This window comes from Lathyrus oleraceus, chromosome 1 (genome assembly GCF_024323335.1).
Source record: "Lathyrus oleraceus cultivar Zhongwan6 chromosome 1, CAAS_Psat_ZW6_1.0, whole genome shotgun sequence".
Taxonomy (NCBI): Eukaryota; Viridiplantae; Streptophyta; class Magnoliopsida; order Fabales; family Fabaceae; genus Lathyrus; species Lathyrus oleraceus.
In genome coordinates, this window is record NC_066579.1 from 438,494,241 (window position 1) to 438,515,389 (window position 21,149).

A 21,149-nucleotide genomic window follows, 5' to 3' on the forward strand; every position below is an offset into this window, starting at 1 on the left:
GCTGAAGCACAGAAGAAACACCAATGAGACATCTGGCGTAAGAGAAACCTGCTTATGCAAATGATGCATGAAATGCAATGCTTGATTATTTATTTTCAAGGAACTTACTATATTATTTACAAATATATATACTTAACAATTTGATATGACCATAAAAATCTCTTTTATTTATATAATTGGAAAGATTACACTGAATACAATTTCAGAAACCAAATGAAAAATACAAGAGAAAAGGAGAGTAGTCATCCTAAGGGTACCTAACAACAATGCCAGAAGATCTGGCTGTAGGCGCGTACTTCCTTCAAATGTGCCGAATCTCGGTCTCAAAAGAAGTCCTCATCTGAGTCTTCTCAAGGACAAGCTGGTCAACAATCTTCTTCCAAGCAACGGAAGGCTGAGGCATGCTAGAGGAAGATGAAACCTCCGGCTCTCTCTGTCTTTCTGTCACTCGATCTTCAAGAAGCTCAATAAGTGCATCTTGTCGCAACCTGAAAAATACAGTGCGAAAAAAAACAACCGGCGAAAGAAAAAGACAGAAGAGTCGCCACCGTGCGTTATTCATCCCAAAGGAGGGAAAGGAAACGCTCGAAGTAAACCTGAAAAAGGAAAGGACAAGACGGGGTCTCGCAACCAAATCTTGGGTTCGGGAGTCGGTTATGCGAAGGGAAGGTATTAGCACCCCTACGCATCCGTAGTACTCTACGGGATCCACTTTTGTAGTTCTTGTCTAAAGGGTGTGGGTTTATCTTGTGTTGTTTTACCAAAAAAAAGGGTTAAATGAAAATGACTCGCGCGGATGTCGCATCCACTGCATACGTATCTCATCTGAATATGAGAATCAGAGTCTTCGTAGCTCGGCTGACCTATGGGTTGGGGGGATGTGTGCTCGCTAAGACATCGCGTCTTATGCCTACGTATCTCATATGGCCTGAGAATCAGAGCAAAACGTTGTTCGGCTAACTATGGGGTTATGGATTGGGTTTTGGACGAACGACGTCACTACGCAATCTACCGGATGCTCGACCTTTGGAGACTTACTCGCCTGTAGTAGAAGGAGTAAACGCGTTGCTTTGGGTTTTAGGAGAAGAAAAATCAATGAAGGGTTAGGGTTTGGGATGCTCAAGGGCAAAAAGGCAGTCCTTGACGAAGGAACCGCGCTACCTGCAGGGATATGAATACAAAACACAAAACATGTATCTCAAAGTAAAATGCCACCAAGGGGCTCAAACGTTGCCTCCTATCGAGGTCTTCCAGCTAGGAAAGCAGTAAAATGCGGGAAAAATGTAAAAGTACCACGCGGATAAAGATCCGAAGTAACAACAATTAGAGGAGTAAGAAACCCTGAGATCCTTCCAAGCTAATGCCATCAAAGAAGAGTGAGTCAGTACAGGTAATCGGAATGAACCTCCAGGGGTTATCCCACAAATAAAATGGGAAACCACGCCAGTTATCCCTGCAAAAGTCATGTGAGCCCTCACAAAAATTCAACAAAAGGGTTAGTGAAACACCATAAGCATTTTTTTCATGATCAACAGTATGGTTTCAAAAAACTCAAACCCTGTGGCATACATTTCAGAAATTAAACGGTTAAACATTCAAGGCATTGTTTATACATTCATATACATATTAAACCCATGGGCAAAGGTAATGGGAATAATGGCAAACCTGATTGGAGAGCTTGATTGAAATTGAGTTGCACCCGTGAGGTTTACAAAACAATCTTCAGGGTTTATGTGAGGCAGAGGTGATTCTGTGTAGTTGAGTTCCCTTCGGGGTTTGGAGGCTGCTCTGAACTCCGTTAGGTCTTCTCTCACTATCTTTTTCCTCAGGGTTTTGTTCCAAGGAAACCTCAGAGTATTTTGCTTCTCTTCAAAATCCCCCTTTGTTCTGTGTTCTCTCAAGTGAAGCCTTGGTATTTATAGACTGAATTTCATGGTTTTGTGGGCTCAAATGAGAGACCCAAGTCCAAAATTTTTTATTATATTTTATTTATTTAATTATTTATTTAATTAATTAAAAAAATTTTATTATTTTTTTTTTGTAAAAAATTATATTATATTATTTATTTTTTTTCGTTTTTTTTTTTTGGATCTAATTCTTATTGACATGATGAAATGCAATATGAAATGCTAAATGAATGCATGAATGAGGAGGGCAAATTTTGGGGTGTTACACATCTTTGTCCTTAGACTCAAGCTACAACTCCTCATGCTTTTTGCTCAAAGCATGGAACCGCTCTTCCCACATATCCTTCTCCCGCTTCATCTTAGCGAGTGCGTCTTCCAACTCCTCTACATTTTGGTTAGGGAGAGTTAATGGCTCAACCGCAACCATAGACATAGGTCTCTCACAAGGATAAGGCATCTTCAACTCCAAAGCTCTCTTCTTCACCCAAAGAGTATAAGCTTCCAAAGCTACACAATTGCACGGTCCAAGCTCGGATCTTCCTTTCCTATGCATATTATGCCAAGCATGCAAAATCTTCTGCTTCAAATGTTGGGGATCTTTACCCTCTTGATAGAAAAAACCTTATAACAAAATGTTATTATGTTTGTCTCTCAAGGGGAACCCAAGCTAACGATGAGCCAAAGCAGGGTTATAGTTAACTCCTTCTTGTGTACCAATGAGAGGAACATTAGAGAATTCACCACAACAATCAATAATCTCCAAACTGCTTAATGAAGGATCATACCAAACTATATCATAATTGGTGAGAGACATAAGTCTCTGAGATCACCGTAGCCATTGTTTGTTCTCTACAAAGTCAGGTGTCTGCGGCAAGTGTGAAATAAACCACTTGTACAGAAGAGGAATGCAATAGACAATCATTCCACCACCCTTATAATTCCTTAGATGCAAAGAGAACTACATATCACCCAACAGAGTAGGCACAGGATTCCCAATCAAGAAAATTATAATGGCGTTAACATCAACAAAACCGTCAATGTTTGGAAACAAAGCTAGTCCATAAATGAGCAACACAAAGATAGCTTCAAAAGCGTCCACACTACCAGCTTAAGCAAAGGCAGTAGTGTAGCGGGGTATTCGTTACCATTGGAGATATTGACTAAATCCAAGGTAAATCATACAAGTCGAGTCGCCACCGCACTTCTATTTATCCAAAGGAATGGTTAGAAAGCAAACAAAAACCTAAAAGTTTTAACAAAAACTAGTAAAAGAAACAGAGATCTGGGTAAGGGGGTTGGTTATGCAATGGGAAGGTGTTAGGCACCCAAAACATCCTAGGTACTCCTAGGGAGCCCTTTTCATACTTGTTGCAAAGGTTATTGTTTTGTGAAAATTTTATTTGTGCAAACATGATTGAAGAGATGAGAAGAGAATGTACAAGTTATTTACATTTTGTGTTTGGATGGATAAACCCATTGCCTACGTACCATTTTATAAAAAGATTAGGATCAAAACCTCGTAGTTCGGGGTAAAAATCTCAAAACAAATGAGTGGATTGATTGGTCCAAAAGCCTTAAGGTCTTTTGTTATCAAAGGGAGAAAACTCAACCTAAAACCACAAGTCCACCATGTGAGGATAGCTTCAACATGCTAGTGAGGGGTTAACCCTATAATAAGCATGGAAGGCTCATTGTCTATCACTAAGGACAAAGGTGAGTATTACATCTACCACCAAGATAACTCAAACCTAATAGCTAAAGGTTATGAAAAATCTGATTAAGAAGTGGCAATTGAAACCACAAAAAGCACATTTGAATGGGTTATATTTACCAATTAGAAGTATATACAAAAATGGTCAAAGTTGACTTAAAGATTCAATTCAAAATGAGTGTTATGAAAAGAAAGTTTGAAAATCAAAAGCATAAGGCTTAGGTTTCTAATGTTTGAAAACAATAGTCAAATGTTTGCACAAAAAGGGTTTTGGCTTGGGTTAGAGTGGAGAGATGAAGAAGAAGGGCTAAGTCCTAAGGAAAACAAAAAGGTGAGTGATAAGAAATGAAACCACACTAGGAGTTCCTCTCTTGAGATCATATTGATGATCCAAGTAGCTCCCATCCTTTGGAATAAGCAAGCACAAAGTATAAGCAATCAAACAAGTCTCATAAGAGATCCTCAATGTATCTTGTATCTTCCACTTGGATGAACATGGTAATGATCCTCCAATTAAGCTCAAATGGAAACTCCTAGTTCAAGAGCACACACATCAAAAGTTCCATGGGGTAAAACACCCTCCTAACCAGAGACCAGGGAAACAACAAACTAATAGGGAGATTAAGACTCGAGCCTAATAGTTGTCATGCAATCAACATCCCTAAGTTGAGGTCTCTAACAAGAACTTAACTCACAAGTAAACAAACATCACATACTATATCCATACAAGAGGCTCAAACAATGGATGGGCTTTAGTCAAGAGGGGTCATGTCAACCTCGACAAACAAGCCAAACTGTAAAGGGTAATCTGTAGCTCTTAACCACTAACATTGAACGTTAGGGTGAAGCTGATCAAAGTGTAAATGAGGATGAGACCTCATGCTCTTAACCCTGGCCAAGGTAAGCTCATGACAAAGAAAGCGTGGGGATCCAGAAAGTGGGATCCTTTTCCACTTGACAGACTTTGGACAAAGATCTGGGGCACATGTTCAGAAGCATCAGCACGTAGTGCGAGCATAAAGAACGACACACTGAATAACGGGGGATTGGCTAATAATCCCTTTTATCCGTCAATTGCCTCTTCTCTTGGAGGTCTTATCAAATATAACACGTGCCTCTTCTTGGAGGTCTTTGAGCATAATTTTAAACAAACACAAACAGAGCCTCTGAAGGAGGACTTGCCAGCAAAATGCCTGCCAAAAAGGTGACAGGACTTCAGACTACATGAAGTAAGAAGCTAACTACCTGAGTGATGTATCAACCACAATCCAATTCTCAAGCAAGATCTAAAGCAAGCAAGCAACTAAGGTACCTGTACAAAGACTAAACAGTTAGTACTTCAGTCATAAAACCAACAGACAAACAGTGAAACCCTCTAACAGTTACACAATTCAATGCATAAGTGTCCTAGCACTCAAATGAGCTCATGAGTTCACCACATCAATTAAACCCTACAAAACAAAAATAGGTCAGTACTCAATGCATTTGCATCTCACAAGGAGAGAACAACCCAATCATCAATGCTAAGTATCCAATCCTGAAACAAGAGACAAAGTTAGTCTATGTACATCCAATCAACACAATAAAGCATAAACAACCAATGGCATGAGGTGAATCAAATCACAAGCCTCAAACATAACCATATGAACCCCTAAACACCAATCACCATGGCCAAAGATCCACCATACTCCAAATATCATTCAAATGCTTCAAAAAGCCTCACAAAATATGCACAAAATGAGCTTCCAACTTAGAAAATTCATACCAAATCAGAAATGCATGCAATGACTTTGAGATTTTTTGTACAAGTTCCTTATGCCATGAATATTCAACATGCAAAAGATCAAATCTAGAATGATGCAAATGCTATGTGAACAAAAATGCACCAATTCAATGTCAAAAATGTGACACAAATTGTCACATTATTCTCTGTGTGTCAAAAATGATGATAACATGTGAGAAAAATTCCAAACCAGTGACCAAAAATTCATATTATGTATGAATGTCATGTATGCAAAAGATTGGATCAGAAGGTTCAACATAGAGAATTTCATAATGCATTGAATGCAATAGGTCAAATTGGCACCACATGGATTCAAAAATTCACACATAAAAATCCAGACATCCAACATTCATGAAATTAACATCATAAAAAAAGTAGACATCAATACAAAACTGCGAAAAAAATTGGGACTCAATTGGATCATTTTTGCATTTTTTATGAATTAAACAAAATGAGCTAAACAAATGAAATAAAACAAGAAAATGGAGGGAAACGAAATTATTCAAATCAAATCAGAAAAAACAATGACCACACGATATGGCGCGCTATCAAGATCAATGGCTCACATTCAAAAGAATGAAACGCTGTGTTTCATTAAACACAGTCACACGCACAATCAGCATTCCACGCTTGCATGTGTAATACCCCAAAATTTACCCTTCATTTTTCCTTAAAAAAAAAATGAAAAAAAAATGAAAAAAAAAACGAAAAAAAAAAACGAAAAAAAAAACGAAAAAAAAAAAATTTAATTAATTAATTAATTAATTAATTAAATAAATTAAAAAAATAAATAAATAAAATATAACAAATTATTTTGGACTTGGGTCTCCCTCATTTGAGCCCACTACCCACGAAAATCAGTCTATAAATACTGAAGTTTCAGTAGAGGAGTGACACTTGGAGTTACACTGGGAGATTCACTTGAGAAAAAGGGAGATAAGCAAAATACTCTGAGGTTTCCTTGGAACAAAACCCTGAGGAAAAAGATAGTGAGAGAAGACCTGACAGAGAACTCAGAGCAGCCTCCAAACCCTGAAGGGAACTCAACTTGTCAACCTCACGGGTGCAACTCAATTTCAATCAAGCTTTCCAATCAGGTTTGCCCTATATCCATCATCTTTATGCCTTTTATTTGAATGCTCTAAATGTCTGAGGTATTATGGGTGAATTTGATACTTTTTTTGTGAGCCTTTTGTGAATTTTGATGGAATTATTCATGTGGTTACATTTTGATTTAGGGGCAACTCTGGGTTACCCTATTTTGTTTATTCTAACCTGTCTTGTGTTTCCATGGTATTGTTTTCTCTTGATTTCATCCTGCTGCTCTAACCCTTTGTCGAGTTTTGTGAGGGCTCACATGGCTTTCGCAGAGACACTCGCGTGGTTTCCCACTTTATTTGTGGGATACCCCCTGGAGTTTTATTCTGATTATTCGTGTTGACTGATTTCCTTTGACGGTCCAGCTGGAGACATTTCAGGGTTTCTTGCCCCTTTAACTGCTATAGCTTCGGATCTTTATCCGTGTGGTAATTTTTTCCCTTTCTCATACTTTATCGCTTTCTTAGCTGGAAGATCTCGATAGGAGGCAATGTTTGAGCCCCTTGGTGGCATTTTACTTTGAGATACATGTTTTGTGTTTTGTATTCATATCCCCACATGTAGCGCGGTTCCTTCGTCAAGGACTGCCTTTTTGCCCTCGAGCATCCCAAACCCTAAAACCCAAAGCAACACGTTTACTCCTTCTACTACAGGCGAGTAAGTCTCCAAAGGTCGAGCATCCGGTAGATTGCGTAGTAACGTCGTTCGTCCAAAACCCAATCCATAACCCCGTGGTTAGCCGAACTACGACTTGCTCTGATTCTCATTCCATATGAGATACGTAGGCATACGACGCGATGTCTTAGCGAGCACAATTACCCCCAACCCATAGGTCAGCCGAGCTACGAAGACTCTGATTCTCATATTCAGATGAGATACGTATGCAGTGGATGCGACATCCGCGCGAGTCATTTTCATTTAACCCTTTTTTTTTTGGTAAACAGCACAAGATAAACCCACACCCTTTAGACAAGAACTACAAAAGTGGATCCCGTAGAGTACTACGGATGCGTAGGGGTGCTAATACCTTCCCTTCGCATAACCGACTCCCGAACCCAAGATTTGGTTGCGAGACCCCGTCTTGTCCTTTCCTTTTTTCAGGTTTACTTCAAGCGTTTCCTTTCCCTCCCTTGGGATAAATAACGCACGGTGGTGACTCTCCTGTCCTTTTCTTTCGCCGGTTGTTTTTTTTCGCACTGTATTTTTCAGGTTGCGACAGCTGGCGACTCTGCTGGGGATCTTTAAGAAGTTGACCTCTTGCTGGTCCATCTTCCCTAAGCGAGTCCCTCCTAGCTTTTGTAGTTTGTTTGTTTATTGGGTGTTCATGCTTTTGTACAGTTATTTATTTACCTGCTTTACCTTATTGCATTGTGTACATATCATTGTTGTATCTGTTGGCTGGCTATGGCTGCTTGGTGATCTTTGTGAGATGAGTTCTATACCCGAACTCGAGTGCACTTAAGATAGGAGAATGGCATAGTCCTGTCAACTTGTGTGGAGTATTCCTTAGCGAGTTGACTTGCAAGCCCATTCACTTGGTGGAGGTCATGTTGAGATCAATAATGTCACATAAGTAAGTTGTGGTTAGACATTACTTGTTCCAATATAGACCTAAGAAGCCAAGGACCTTAGTTTACCTAACCCATCTTGGCCTATTCGTAGGACGTAGTGCGAAAGTCGTTCAAATGTAAGATTTGATACGATTGTTACGCGATACTACACTCATAAGAGTCTCTCTTGAGAATATTGTTGGAATACGAGTAGTCGTTCCTTTGATAATATCCGAAAGATGGGATTATGACTATGGGAACCTTTTGTAGAACATGTTTGGCAGGTTTAAACCTTAGTACACTCCTTTTGGGTGGTTCTTAACCTAAACTCCATGCTCGTGACTTGCGACAAACCCTTGATTCATGGTTGATCTGATCAGGTATCCTTAATATCCATGAAACTCGGGTATTGATAAGGTGTAAACCATAATCCGCCAAAATGGGTGGTTGATATTAAGGATAACATGATCCATCCCATGACCTTTGTTTGGTGTACTCTTAATTTCTCTCCAGACAGTGCAACCTGACAGATGTTCAAGCAGATACAGCAATCCTGATTGACATGCCACTGCATTGCATTCATATCATCACATCATTTGCATTCATATCATTTAACACATGTTTATCCTTTTCAAGGAGGTTTAAATCTTCTTCTTGATTCTAGTCGGGGTTTTCTTTTTACACTGCTTATCAAATGTGAGACTGGAATCAAGGGGGTAGAATACTTTTGGAATTGATAAACATGTCATTGCATTTGCATAGTCATCCGCATGTCTTGCATAACAGGTACCGCCACAGTGTTCTCAGTTTGTTTGGTGTCCCACTAGCAGGATAGCTGACTCAGGCATTCACCGATACGGTACCCGAAGGAATCAACAGAGAGTAATGGAAAGCCTACAGGCAGAGCTCGCCGAGATGAAGATTCGCATGAATCAATTCATGGATTTGGTTCAAGGGGTGGCTCAAGGACAGCAGGAGCTTAGATTATTGGTGCAGAAGGATCCCCCTATTACTCAACCGGAGACGTTGGCTGATCCTCCAGCTGGAGAGGCTAATGAACCCAATGGACCGGGGCCTATCCCAATCCTACATGTCACCTCCAGTCTACAACCCATTCAGGATGGTCAGGATGATCAGTTCCCCTTGCTTCAGGAAGACTTTGGCATGGACCCCATGTTTAGAAGATTAGAAGAAAGGTTGAAGGCAGTGGAAGGACAGAATCCTCTAGGAGTAGATGTTGCTGACTTGGGGCTGGTCCCAGGTGTAAGGGTGCCACCGAAATTCAAGGTCCCGATATTCGACAAATACAATGGCAGCTCTTGCCCCAAAACTCACGTGCAAGCCTATTTCCGTAAAATGGTTGCATACTCTAATGACGAGAAGCTACTTATGTACTTCTTCCAGGATAGCCTAGCTGGGGCATCCTTGGAATGGTATATGAGGCTGGACAGAGCCCACATCCGTTGCTGGAGGGATTTGGCAGAGGCTTTCGTGAAGCAGTATCAGTATAATGCAGACATGGCTCCGGACAGAACTCAACTTCAGAATCTGTCTCTTAAAAGCAGTGAGTGCTTCAGGGAATACGCTCAACGCTGGAGGGATACAGCTTCCTGTGTTCAGCCTCCTATGTTGGAAAAGGAAATGGCCAACATGTTCATGAATACGCTGCCTGAACCTTACTTGGAGCGTCTGGTAGGTTGCAATGCTTCCAACTTTGCTGATGTGGTCTCTACTGGAGAAAGGGTGGAGAATTACCTAAATACCTATAAGAGCCAGAGTGGAGGTGGATCCTCATCAGGGGTAAAGAAGCCGTTCATTCAGGGACAGAAGAGGAGAGAAGGGGATGCAAATGCCATATCTTCTTATCAGAACAGGGATAACCGGAGGAATAATTTTCAGAATTATCATCAGCAACCGTATGTTGCGGCTGTGACCATTCCAGCTGCAGCGCCACTACAACAACAACAATCACAACGTCAACCAGCTCAGTATCAACAACAGCAACAACCGGGTAACATACCCGCTTATCAACAGAGGCAAAGGATGATGGACCGGCGTTTCGACACCCTTCCAATGTCGTACGCTCAGTTGCTTTCTAGTCTTGAACAACTACAACTTGTGCAATTACGCACTCTGGCTCCTCCTGTTGGTAGACTTCCGGCGGGTTACGACGCCAACGCTAGGTGTAGCTTCCACTCTGGGGCACCTGGCCACAATATTGAGAACTGCAAAGCTTTTAAGCACGTAGTTCAAGACCTCATAGATTCAAAGGCCATCGACCTTGCACCGGCTCCGAATGTCGTCAACAATCCCATGCCCCAGCATGGTGGTGCAAATGTTAATATGATAGAGGGAAAAGCCAAGTCCATTAAGGATGTGTTGAAGTTGAAGACTCCATTGTTGGATATCAAAGGATGCTTGCTGAAGGCCGATGTTTTCCCCGGTTGTGGGAAGGGTTGTTTGGATTGTGCTACTCAGAGTGGAGGTTGTTTGAAGCTACAGCAGGGTATCCAGGCCTTGCTCGACAAAGGTATCCTCCAGGGTGAAGATTTGTCTGTCCAAGAGTCTGTGGAAGGGGTTGAGGAAGAAGGGTTTGAAGATGCTACTGATGAATTCGCAGATGTTGTTCCTGTTAATTTTGTGATTCCCAGTGAGGTCTCTGCGGTCAACAATGAAGATGGGGATAGTGATTGCGACATTGACAACTAGGTGCGTCCGAGGATCCCGGGTGAAGTTCTCAACAATTGGTCTTCTGAGGAGATTATCCAAGTCACTCTTCTTGAAGAGTAATTTTCTTTGTTTATTCATGCATATCCAAGTCTTACGTTCCGCCCAGGGCGTAATGACTCATTGTAGGGCCCATCTATGTGACACTTGCATTTTTTATCATAAATAAAGGACGTATTTTTGCATTCAAATATTTCGTTCCCTGTCTTTCTATTTTTGCAGTTTTTCAAAATAAAAAAATGGCAATGTTTTGTTTAGTTTTCACTTCTTGTTCACACTCATAAGCATATACCATCACTCATGCAGATGCACATCACCGGATCCTATTGATAACGGTTCTGCTATGGCTCGCTTCGATTTTGAAAATCCAATCTTTCAAGCTGAAGAAGAGGATGATGAAGATTGTGAACTCCCTGAAGAACTTACCAGGTTATTGAAACAAGAGGAAAGGGTTATTCAACCGCATCAAGAGTCTGTTGAAGTGATTAATCTCGGCACCGAAGACGCCAAGAGAGAAATCAAAATAGGGGCTGCTTTGGGAGATGATGTGAAGAAAGGGCTGATTGAATTGCTGCAAGAATACGTTGACATCTTCGCCTGGTCTTATCAGGACATGCCTGGGCTGGACACAGACATCGTGGTACACCGCTTGCCTCTCAAAGAAGGTTGTCCTCCGGTCAAGCAGAAGCTCAGAAGAACAAGACCAGAGATGGCTGTCAAGATAAAGGAAGAAGTGCAAAAGCAGTTGGATGCAGGGTTTCTAGCAGTCACCAATTATCCACCATGGGTTGCGAACATCATCCCAGTACCTAAGAAGGATGGAAAGGTAGGATGTGTGTCGACTACCGGGATCTGAACAGAGCTAGCCCTAAAGATGATTTCCCATTACCTCACATCGACGTTTTGGTGGATAATACAGCTCAGTTCTCGGTATTCTCCTTCATGGATGGCTTTTCTGGATATAACCAAATCAAGATGGCACCAGAGGACATGGAAAAGACAACTTTCATAACCCCATGGGGCACCTTCTGCTACAAGGTGATGCCGTTTGGTCTGAAAAATGCCGGAGCAACATATCAACGAGCTATGGTAACTCTGTTCCATGATATGATTCATCATGAAATCGAGGTTTATGTTGATGATATGATTGCCAAATCTCAGACAGAAGAAGAACATTTGTTGAATTTGTAGAAACTGTTTGAGCGTTTGAGGAAATTCAAACTGAGACTTAATTCGAACAAGTGCACTTTCGGGGTGAGATTGGGAAAATTGCTGGGTTTTATTGTTAGCGGAAAAGGGATTAAGGTGGATCCCGACAAAGTAAAAGCGATACAGGAAATGCCAGAGCCAAGAACGGAGAAGCAAGTCCGTAGTTTCTTAGGGAGGTTGAACTACATTGCAAGGTTCATCTCCCACCTAACAACCACGTGTAAGCCAATTTTCAAATTGCTGAGGAAAGATCAGGCTATCAGGTGGAATGAAGATTGTCAAAGGGCTTTTGAGAAGATAAAAGAGTATTTGCAGAAACCTCCAATCCTTATGCCTCCAGTTCCTGGGAGACCTCTGATAATGTACCTATCAGTGACTGAGAACTCGATGGGGTGTGTATTGGGACAGCATGACGAGTCTGGTCGAAAAGAGCATGCCATATACTACCTTAGCAAAAAGTTTACCGACTGTGAAGTCAAATATTCGCAGCTTGAGAAAACTTGTTGTGCTTTGGCCTGGGCTGCTCGCCGACTGAGGCAGTATATGTTGAACCATACTACCTTGTTGATTTCTAAGATGGATCCAGTGAAATACATATTCGAGAAGCCAGCTCTCACCGGAAGGGTCGCTCGTTGGCAAATGATTTTAACAGAGTATGATATTCAGTACACGTCACAGAAGGCCATCAAAGGGAGTATTCTGTCAGACTATCTTGCTCAGCAGCCGATTGATGATTATGAGCCGATGAAGTTTGATTTTCCAGATGAAGACATCATGTTCCTCAAGATGAAAGACTGTGAAGAGCCAGTTGTTGAGGAGGGACCTGATCCAAACGAAAAATGGACTTTGTTGTTTGATGGGGTTGTCAATGCTAGAGGAAGTGGAATTGGCACTGTCATCACAACTCCGAAAGGTGCCCACATGCCTTTCACCGCTCGTCTGACTTTCGAGTGCACCAATAATAAAGCTGAGTACGAGGCCTGTATCTTGGGCATTGAGCAAGCCATTGATCTGAGAATCAAGACTCTGGACATCTTCGGAGATTCAGCTCTGGTGATCAATCAAGTAAATGGTGATTGGAATACTCTCCAACCCACTCTGGTCCCCTACAGAGATTACACGAGAAGACTGTTGACTTTCTTCACAACAGTAAAATTGTATCATATACCTCGTGATGAGAACCAGATGGCAGACGCGCTTGCTACTCTATCCTCCATGATCAAGGTAATTCGTTGGAACCATGCTCCCAGGATCGATGTGATGCGCCTTGACAGGGCCGCGCATGTGTTTGCTGCTGAACTGGTAGTCGATGACAAGCCCTAGTATCACGATATCAAGTGCTTTCTGAAGAATCAAGAGTACCCTGCAGGGGCATCCAACAATGACAGAAAGACTTTGAGAAGATTGGCAGGCAGTTTCTTCTTGAACAAAGACGATGTGTTGTATAAGAGGAACTTCGACATGGTTTTGCTCAGATGCGTGGACAGACACGAGGCGGACATGTTAATGCAGGAAGTTCATGAAGGTTCCTTCGGTACTCATGCCGGTGGACATGCAATGGCTAAGAAATTATTGAGAGCGGGTTATTATTGGATGACCATGGAATCAGATTGTTTCAAGTATGCTCGGAAGTGTCATAAATGCCATATTTATGCTGATAAGGTTCATGTACCGCCGAATCCTCTGAATGTGATGTCTTCGCTGTGGCCGTTTGCTATGTGGGGCATTGACATGATTGGAAAGATTGAGTCGACTGCTTCCAATGGGCATCGCTTCATCCTTGTTGCCATCGACTATTTCACCAAGTGGGTCGAAGCAGCGTCATTTGCGAATGTCACCAGACATGTGGTTGCCCGTTTCATCAAGAAAGAAATCATTTGTCGCTATGGGATTCCCGAAAGAATCATTACTGATAATGGTTCTAATCTCAACAACAAAATGATGAAGGAGTTGTGTCGGAACTTCAACATTCAACATCACAATTCTTCCCCTTACCTCCCTAAGATGAACGGTGCTGTTGAGGCGGCAAATAAGAACATAAAGAAGATTGTGCAGAAGATGGTCGTCACGTACAGAGATTGGCATGAGATGCTACCTTTCGCCTTGCATGGGTACCGCACTTCAGTACGTACATCGACCGGGGCAACCCCTTACTCCCTTGTGTATGGTATGGAAGCAGTCCTACCTGTTGAAGTGGAGATTCCTTCTCTAAGAGTCTTGTTGGATGTCAAGCTAGACGAAGCTGAATGGATTCGGACAAGGTTCAATGAGTTGAGTCTTATCGAAGAGAAGCGAATGGCAGCCATTTGTCATGGGCAGTTGTATCAGAGTCGGATGAAGAGAGCTTTTGATCAGAAGGTGCGTCCTCGTTGTTTCCAAGTCGGAGATTTAGTGTTGAAAAGGATCCTTCCTGCTCAGACAGATCATAGGGGCAAGTGGACTCCTAACTATGATGGACCGTATATTGTCACCAAGGTTTTTGATGGTGGGGCCTTAATGCTTGCAACTATGGATGGTGAAAACTTCACTTCCCCTGTGAACTCAGACGCAGTTAAAAAATACTTCGCATAAAATAGACCCGCTGGACAGTAAAAAGAGTAGTCCAGGCAAAAATGGGCGTCCCGGCGAACCAAGAAAATGAAAGGGTTCGGGCAAAAATTAGGGACAAAAATAAAAAAAGATTGTACACCCGGTAAGTTGAAAACCTGAAAAGGCAACTTAGGCAAAAATGGGTATCCCGGTGGATTGAAAACCCGAAAAGGGCGATCCAGGCAAAAGTTAGGGATTAAGCGAATGACTGCGTTCTGAGTAGTTCTGAATCTCATCTCATGCCAATGACTGGAAATTTTTGAAGGATAGGAAACAGTCCAATCACTCTTTTAGAAGGCTGATTATCTGGAGGATCTTGAAGACGAGCAAGTCATAGCAGAATTGGAACCCAATAGAAATCCATTTCACATTGCCATTAGATTAATTTCTGTTTTTATCTTTTGTGCGATTACCTCTTTCCAGGGATTGCTTCCCGATGTAAATGCCTATTCAGAGGCCATTCAATCAATAAAATCATGTTATTCAGTATATCTCTGTTTTCATTTTCATTTTACTGTTTTGTTTGCAAAAATGACGTCCGAATTTTTGATAAACATCGCATCATGACACGTAAGGGCTTTACAGGTACATGCTTAATAAACATTTAAAATTGCTGTAAATTTTAAGTGCTTTGGATCGTCTATTCAGAACAGATACCCTCGGGGCATTTCCTTAAAATTCCCTGCAGATGATCGTGAATATCTTCCTCAGTGAAGTCACCAACAGACAAATTCGGTGTCTTATCCCTGCAGAGCTGATCAGAGCGTTGGATTCTTCAATCCCCAGCAGTTTCTCACCACCGCACTTCCCCAAGCGGTTGTTTCAGGACATACACTCCCCAGCGGAGTTGACAATGCCAGACTGTATCTTCCCAGCAGAAGTGGTTGCTCCTTAGAGTTCGATGCCAGATCGATAATCTCAATGCAAGATCCATGGTTTCTTTTCTTGAAGCAGAACCTCGGTACCGTATCAGTGTTTGCTCCCCCTGCTGAGTCATCTCTCGCAAATCGTGGTTGCCAGAACCATTGTAGCTTTCCTCAGCAGCAGGCTTCCAATGCCATTCTTTCCCCGATCAGAGTCTCGGTATGGCCAGAACACCGCATGGCTAGTCATCTCCCCACAGAGTTCATTGTGGTGTGTATCTCCAGCAGCCTGGCCAGAGCCCAGAGGATGGTAATCATTTCCCCAGCAGATCCCCTTGCCTCGGCTTGGCATTCTACCCAGCATTTCGCATCCCTGCATGTAGAATCATATTGCATTGCATCCTTCCAAATCGCGTAGCATTTCCATTTTCATGGAGCATTACGCTATTGAAAAATTCAAACATACGCATGTAAGCATAAAACATTCTCGGTATCCCAAGTGATAAGCTAGAAGTTGTTTCTAGTACTCAGACTGAAGATTGTTCATGACTTACCTTTGTTATCCCCAGCAAGTGTCATTGGCCCATGCGCCGCCTCTATTATCATTCCCTATTTCTGCCAATGCTAACAGACATGAAGTTTTCCGGTATCCAGACCGAAGTGGCATTCAGGCCAGTTTTCCGGTATCCAGACCGAAGTGGCATTCAGGCCAGTGTTCCGGTATCCAGACCGAAGTGGCATTCAGGCCAGTGTTCTGATGTTCAGATCGAAGAAGTTTCCGACGGTCAGGTCGATGCGACTTGTGGCATTCAGGCCAGTGTTCCGATATTCAGATCGAAGTGGCGTTCAGGCCAGTTTTTCCGATATTCAGATCGAAGTGGCATTCAGGCCAGTTTTTCTGATATTCAGATCGAAGTGGCATTCAGGCCAAGTCTTTCCGATGTTCAGATCGAAGAAGTTTCCGACGTTCAGGTCGATGCGACTTGTGGCATTCAGGCCAATTTTCCGATGTTCAGATCGAAGAAGTTTCCGACGTTCAGATCGATGCGACTTGTGGCATTCAGGCCCATTTTCCGATGTTCAGATCGAAATCCTTTCCAGTATTCAGACCGATGAGCGGCATTCAGGCCATGGTTATTTCTGTGTTACCATTTATTTTGGTATCCAGTTTAACATTCTTTTTTCGATATTCAGACTGACTTTCACCGTACCAAACGGATTCTTCTTTCAAGACCACCTCTTTGCCGATTCTGACAGACATTGTTACTTCACTTCACTTCAGTGCAAATTTTTGGGCTTCTATTGTATTCAATCCCTTGATACCTCGAAAGCACGAAAGCAACTGTCATCTTCCTTCCGGGTCTCCAGTTGATTGAATAGGGGCAGCTGTAATACCCCAAAATTTACCCTTCATTTTTCCTTAAAAAAAAATAAAAAAAAAATAATTAATTAATTAATTAATTAATTAATTAATTAATTAAATAAATAAAATATAACAAATTATTTTGGACTTGGGTCTCCCTCATTTGAACCCACTACCCACGAAAATCAGTCTATAAATACTGAAGTTTCAGTAGAGGAGTGACACTTGGAGTTACACTGGGAGATTCACTTGAGAAAAAGGGAGAGAAGCAAAATACTCTGAGGTTTCCTTGGAACAAAACCCTGAGGAAAAAGATAGTGAGAGAAGACCTGACAGAGAACTCAGAGCAGCCTCAAACCCTGAAGGGAACTCAACTTGTAAACCTCACGGGTGCAACTTAATTTCAATCAAGCTTTCCAATCAGGTTTGCCCTATATCCATCATCTTTATGCCTTTTATTTGAATGCTCTAAATGTATGAGGTATTATGGGTGAATTTGATACTTTTTTTGTGAGCCTTTTGTGAATTTTGATGGAATTATTCATGTGGTTACATTTTGATTTAGGGGCAACTCTGGGTTACCCTATTTTGTTTATTCTAACCTGTCTTGTGTTTCCATGGCATTGTTTTCTCTTGATTTCATCCTGCTGCTCTAACCCTTTGTCGAGTTTTGTGAGGGCTCACATGGCTTTCGCAGAGACACTCACGTGGTTTCCCACTTTATTTGTGGGATACCCCCTGGAGTTTTATTCTGATTATTCGTGTTGACTGATTTCCTTTGACGGTCCAGCTGGAGACATTTCAGGGTTTCTTGCCCCTTTAACTGCTATAGCTTCGGATCTTTATCCGTGTGGTAATTTTTTCCCTTTCTCATACTTTATCGCTTTCTTAGCTGGAAGACCTCGATAGGAGGCAATGTTTGAGCCCCTTGGTGGCATTTTACTTTGAGATACATGTTTTGTGTTTTGTATTCATATCCCCACATGTAGCGCGGTTCCTTCGTCAAGGACTGCCTTTTTGCCCTCGAGCATCCCAAACCCTAAAACCCAAAGCAACACGTTTACTCCTTCTATTACAGGCGAGTAAGTCTCCAAAGGTCGAGCATCCGGTAGATTGCATAGTAACATTGTTCGTCCAAAACCCAATCCATAACCCCGTGGTTAGCCGAACTACGACTTGCTCTGATTCTCATTCCAGATGAGATACGTAGGCATAAGACGCGATGTCTTAGCGAGCACAATTACCCCCAACCCATAGGTCAGCCGAGCTACGAAGACTCTGATTCTCATATTCAGATGAGATACGTATGCAGTGGATGCGACATCCGCGCGAGTCATTTTCATTTAACCCCTTTTTTTTTGGTAAATAGCACAAGATAAACCCACACCCTTTAGACAAGAACTACAAAAGTGGATCCCGTAGAGTACTACGGATGCGTAGGGGTGCTAATACCTTCCCTTCGCATAACCGACTCCCGAACTCAAGATTTGGTTGCGAGACCCCGTCTTGTCCTTTCCTTTTTTCAGGTTTACTTCGAGCGTTTCCTTTCCCTCCCTTGGGATAAATAACGCACGGTGGCGACTCTCCTGTCCTTTTCTTTCGCCGGTTGTTTTTTTTCGCACTGTATTTTTCAGGTTGCGACAGCATGGCTTTAGTCAAAGCAATCTCGTCCACTCACATGTCCACGCATGAGCCACGTGACGCACACATGGCTCCACATCATCAAAACCCTAGCAACACACAGACGCCGGAGCTACAGCTCCGGTCGTCTTCTCCGACGACTCATGCGGCGGTGCCGCCATGAAAATTTCCAGAATCTCCCTAGGCCTATACCATTCGACTCGTCTTCTCACGTAGGTTCCAAATATGCTATTGGTTTATCCTAATTCTACCTGGATTTGGCAAATCGAAGGGAAGAAAATTCTAGATCCAAACTTACAGTCCACACCAAATCCTCAATTCTCACTCAATTTCAAATCTAATCATATATCCATAACCTACGCAATGAGATCTACAGTTCTATGTCCAAAAATCAGCAAAAGGAGAGATCGAAATTGAAGTCACCTTGAAATGGAGGTTGCTGTACACGCGTTCTCACAAGCTCAAAAGCTCCAGATCCACTCCTATGCACTTCCTTTGAAGCCTTAAGCAAGAATCAATGGCTGAAACCTCTTGAATAATCCTCAATTTCCAAATCCGATCCACATGAGGAAGCACTTGAACTGCTCGAATTCTGGCTGAATTGCTCCAAACAGTGGATGATTCTTGATCAGTGAAGCATGAGGATTAGGAATATGCAAGAATATTTGAGGTTTATGTGAAGAAAAATGCAAATCTAAAAGAGAGAATTTTGAGAGAGTTCTTGAATTTTGATCTGAAATGGTTGTTCTTTTCAGTTATGATTAGGGTTTTGGTACTTATACTCCTTGCTAATGAGAATGCTAATCCTCTTTTCCATTGGTTAATCATGATTAGTGAGATATGAAGCAATTTGCAAAAATGAAAATGAGCTCATGTGCCCATAATACACGTGATCAGCTCCATGTTAAGTTTCCAATTCACTTATGGACATCCAAGGGTCATGATTTGAGGATCAATTTGCTTGCATCTTAAGCCAAGAATGAATGGTGAAGATTCACTTTAATTTGCACATGTGTGAAATAATGAGCATACACACTTTTCCCATGCATGGCAAAGCTAATTTTGAGATGTCTTGAACATGAGAAGCATTTTGCCAAAAGAATGAACCAATTTGGAGTATTGTATCAAAAGTTATGCCATTTTGAATTTCCATGCACACTTTGTGATCAAGTGACCATAACTCCTCAACCATTCATCATATAGACATGAATTAGGACTTTTTTGAAAGGGGAGACAAAAATCTACAACTTTCATGTTCACCAAAAATCCATTTGAAACTTCTTTAACATTGACAAGTCAAGTTGAAAGTGGACCAAAACTTGCCAAATTTGGAAACTTTGAATTATAGGTCATTTTCCATTTTTAGTAACTTTTGCCATGACCTTTGAATCTTCAAGATGGATATTTAGAATGATGAATAGACCCCATTTGAACATGATTGAGGTGTCTCAACTCATTTCCTCACCTCATAGCCCTCAGCTGACTGCACAGTTGACTTTTGGTCCTCAGATGACCTTGAAATGTCTTGATTAACTTGAGCCTCTACCATTTGGTGAAATTGCTTCAAAATGAAACCCTAGCTCATGTAAGCTCCTTATAATAATCATGTGATCCTCATCCCAAGAAAATACCTCATCTCTTGCACAAAGGATCTTCTTGAAGCTCTTGATTTGGTGATTGCTTAAGCTACAAACAAAAGATGTTAGTGACATATTTTTGTGCTTTTGGTTAGTAAATAAAACAAGAAAAGCAATGATATACAATTCAAGCATTCTTGGTGATCTCAAACCACTCACAAGAGATCCCTACCCAAAGGGAAAAGGGAGCCAAGATGCTCAATGATCCTTGAGGCTATGCAATGCAATGTTATGATGCCATGAGGGATCTTAGGGACAAAATTGGGGTCTTACAAGTAGCTTCCTTGATGAGGAAATCAGATGGCAACCCAAACAATCCTCCTTTCTTCACCCAATGAGCCTTTATCTCATACTTCTTCAAGTGAAGAGCTTCAGCAATAAGATGAGATCTGAGAATCTCTTCCAATCCACTAAACGACACTTTGTTAGAAACAGGTATTCCTAAGAGATGGGCATACTCCTCCAACGTAGGCACAAGCTGATAATCTAGAAAAATGAAGCAACGATAGAGAGGATCATAAAACTGAACCAACATACTCAAGAGTCCTTCAACCACATCAGCAGACAAGATATACAAAAGCTTCCCATGACGTTGCTTGAAGTCCAAGGGATCTAATACAAAAGATGCTAGCTTCCTTAACTCTTTCAAGTCGGGACATCTGAAACTGTACTTCTTAGTGCTCATTTGTCCACAATCCATGGTCTGAAAATATTTCTAAATAACACCTCGGTTCCTTGAAATTTTTGTGTGATGAATGTTATGATGCGCATGAATGCATAAATGCAACAATCACAAATAAGGGATCATACACAAGGCAAACAAACAAAGGTCAAGGGATGAATCAAGTCATTGTCAAGATCAATCATCCATTTTGGTGGATTATGGTTTTCACCTTATCAACACCCAAGTTCCATTGATATTAATAAGACTTGATTGGACAACCAAGAATCAAGGGTTTGTTGTAAGTCACGAGCATGGAGTCTGGGTAAGAACCATCCCAAAGGAGTGAGCTAAGGATAAAAACATGTAGATCATGTTCTAAAAAGTTCCCAGAGTCTTAATTCCATCTA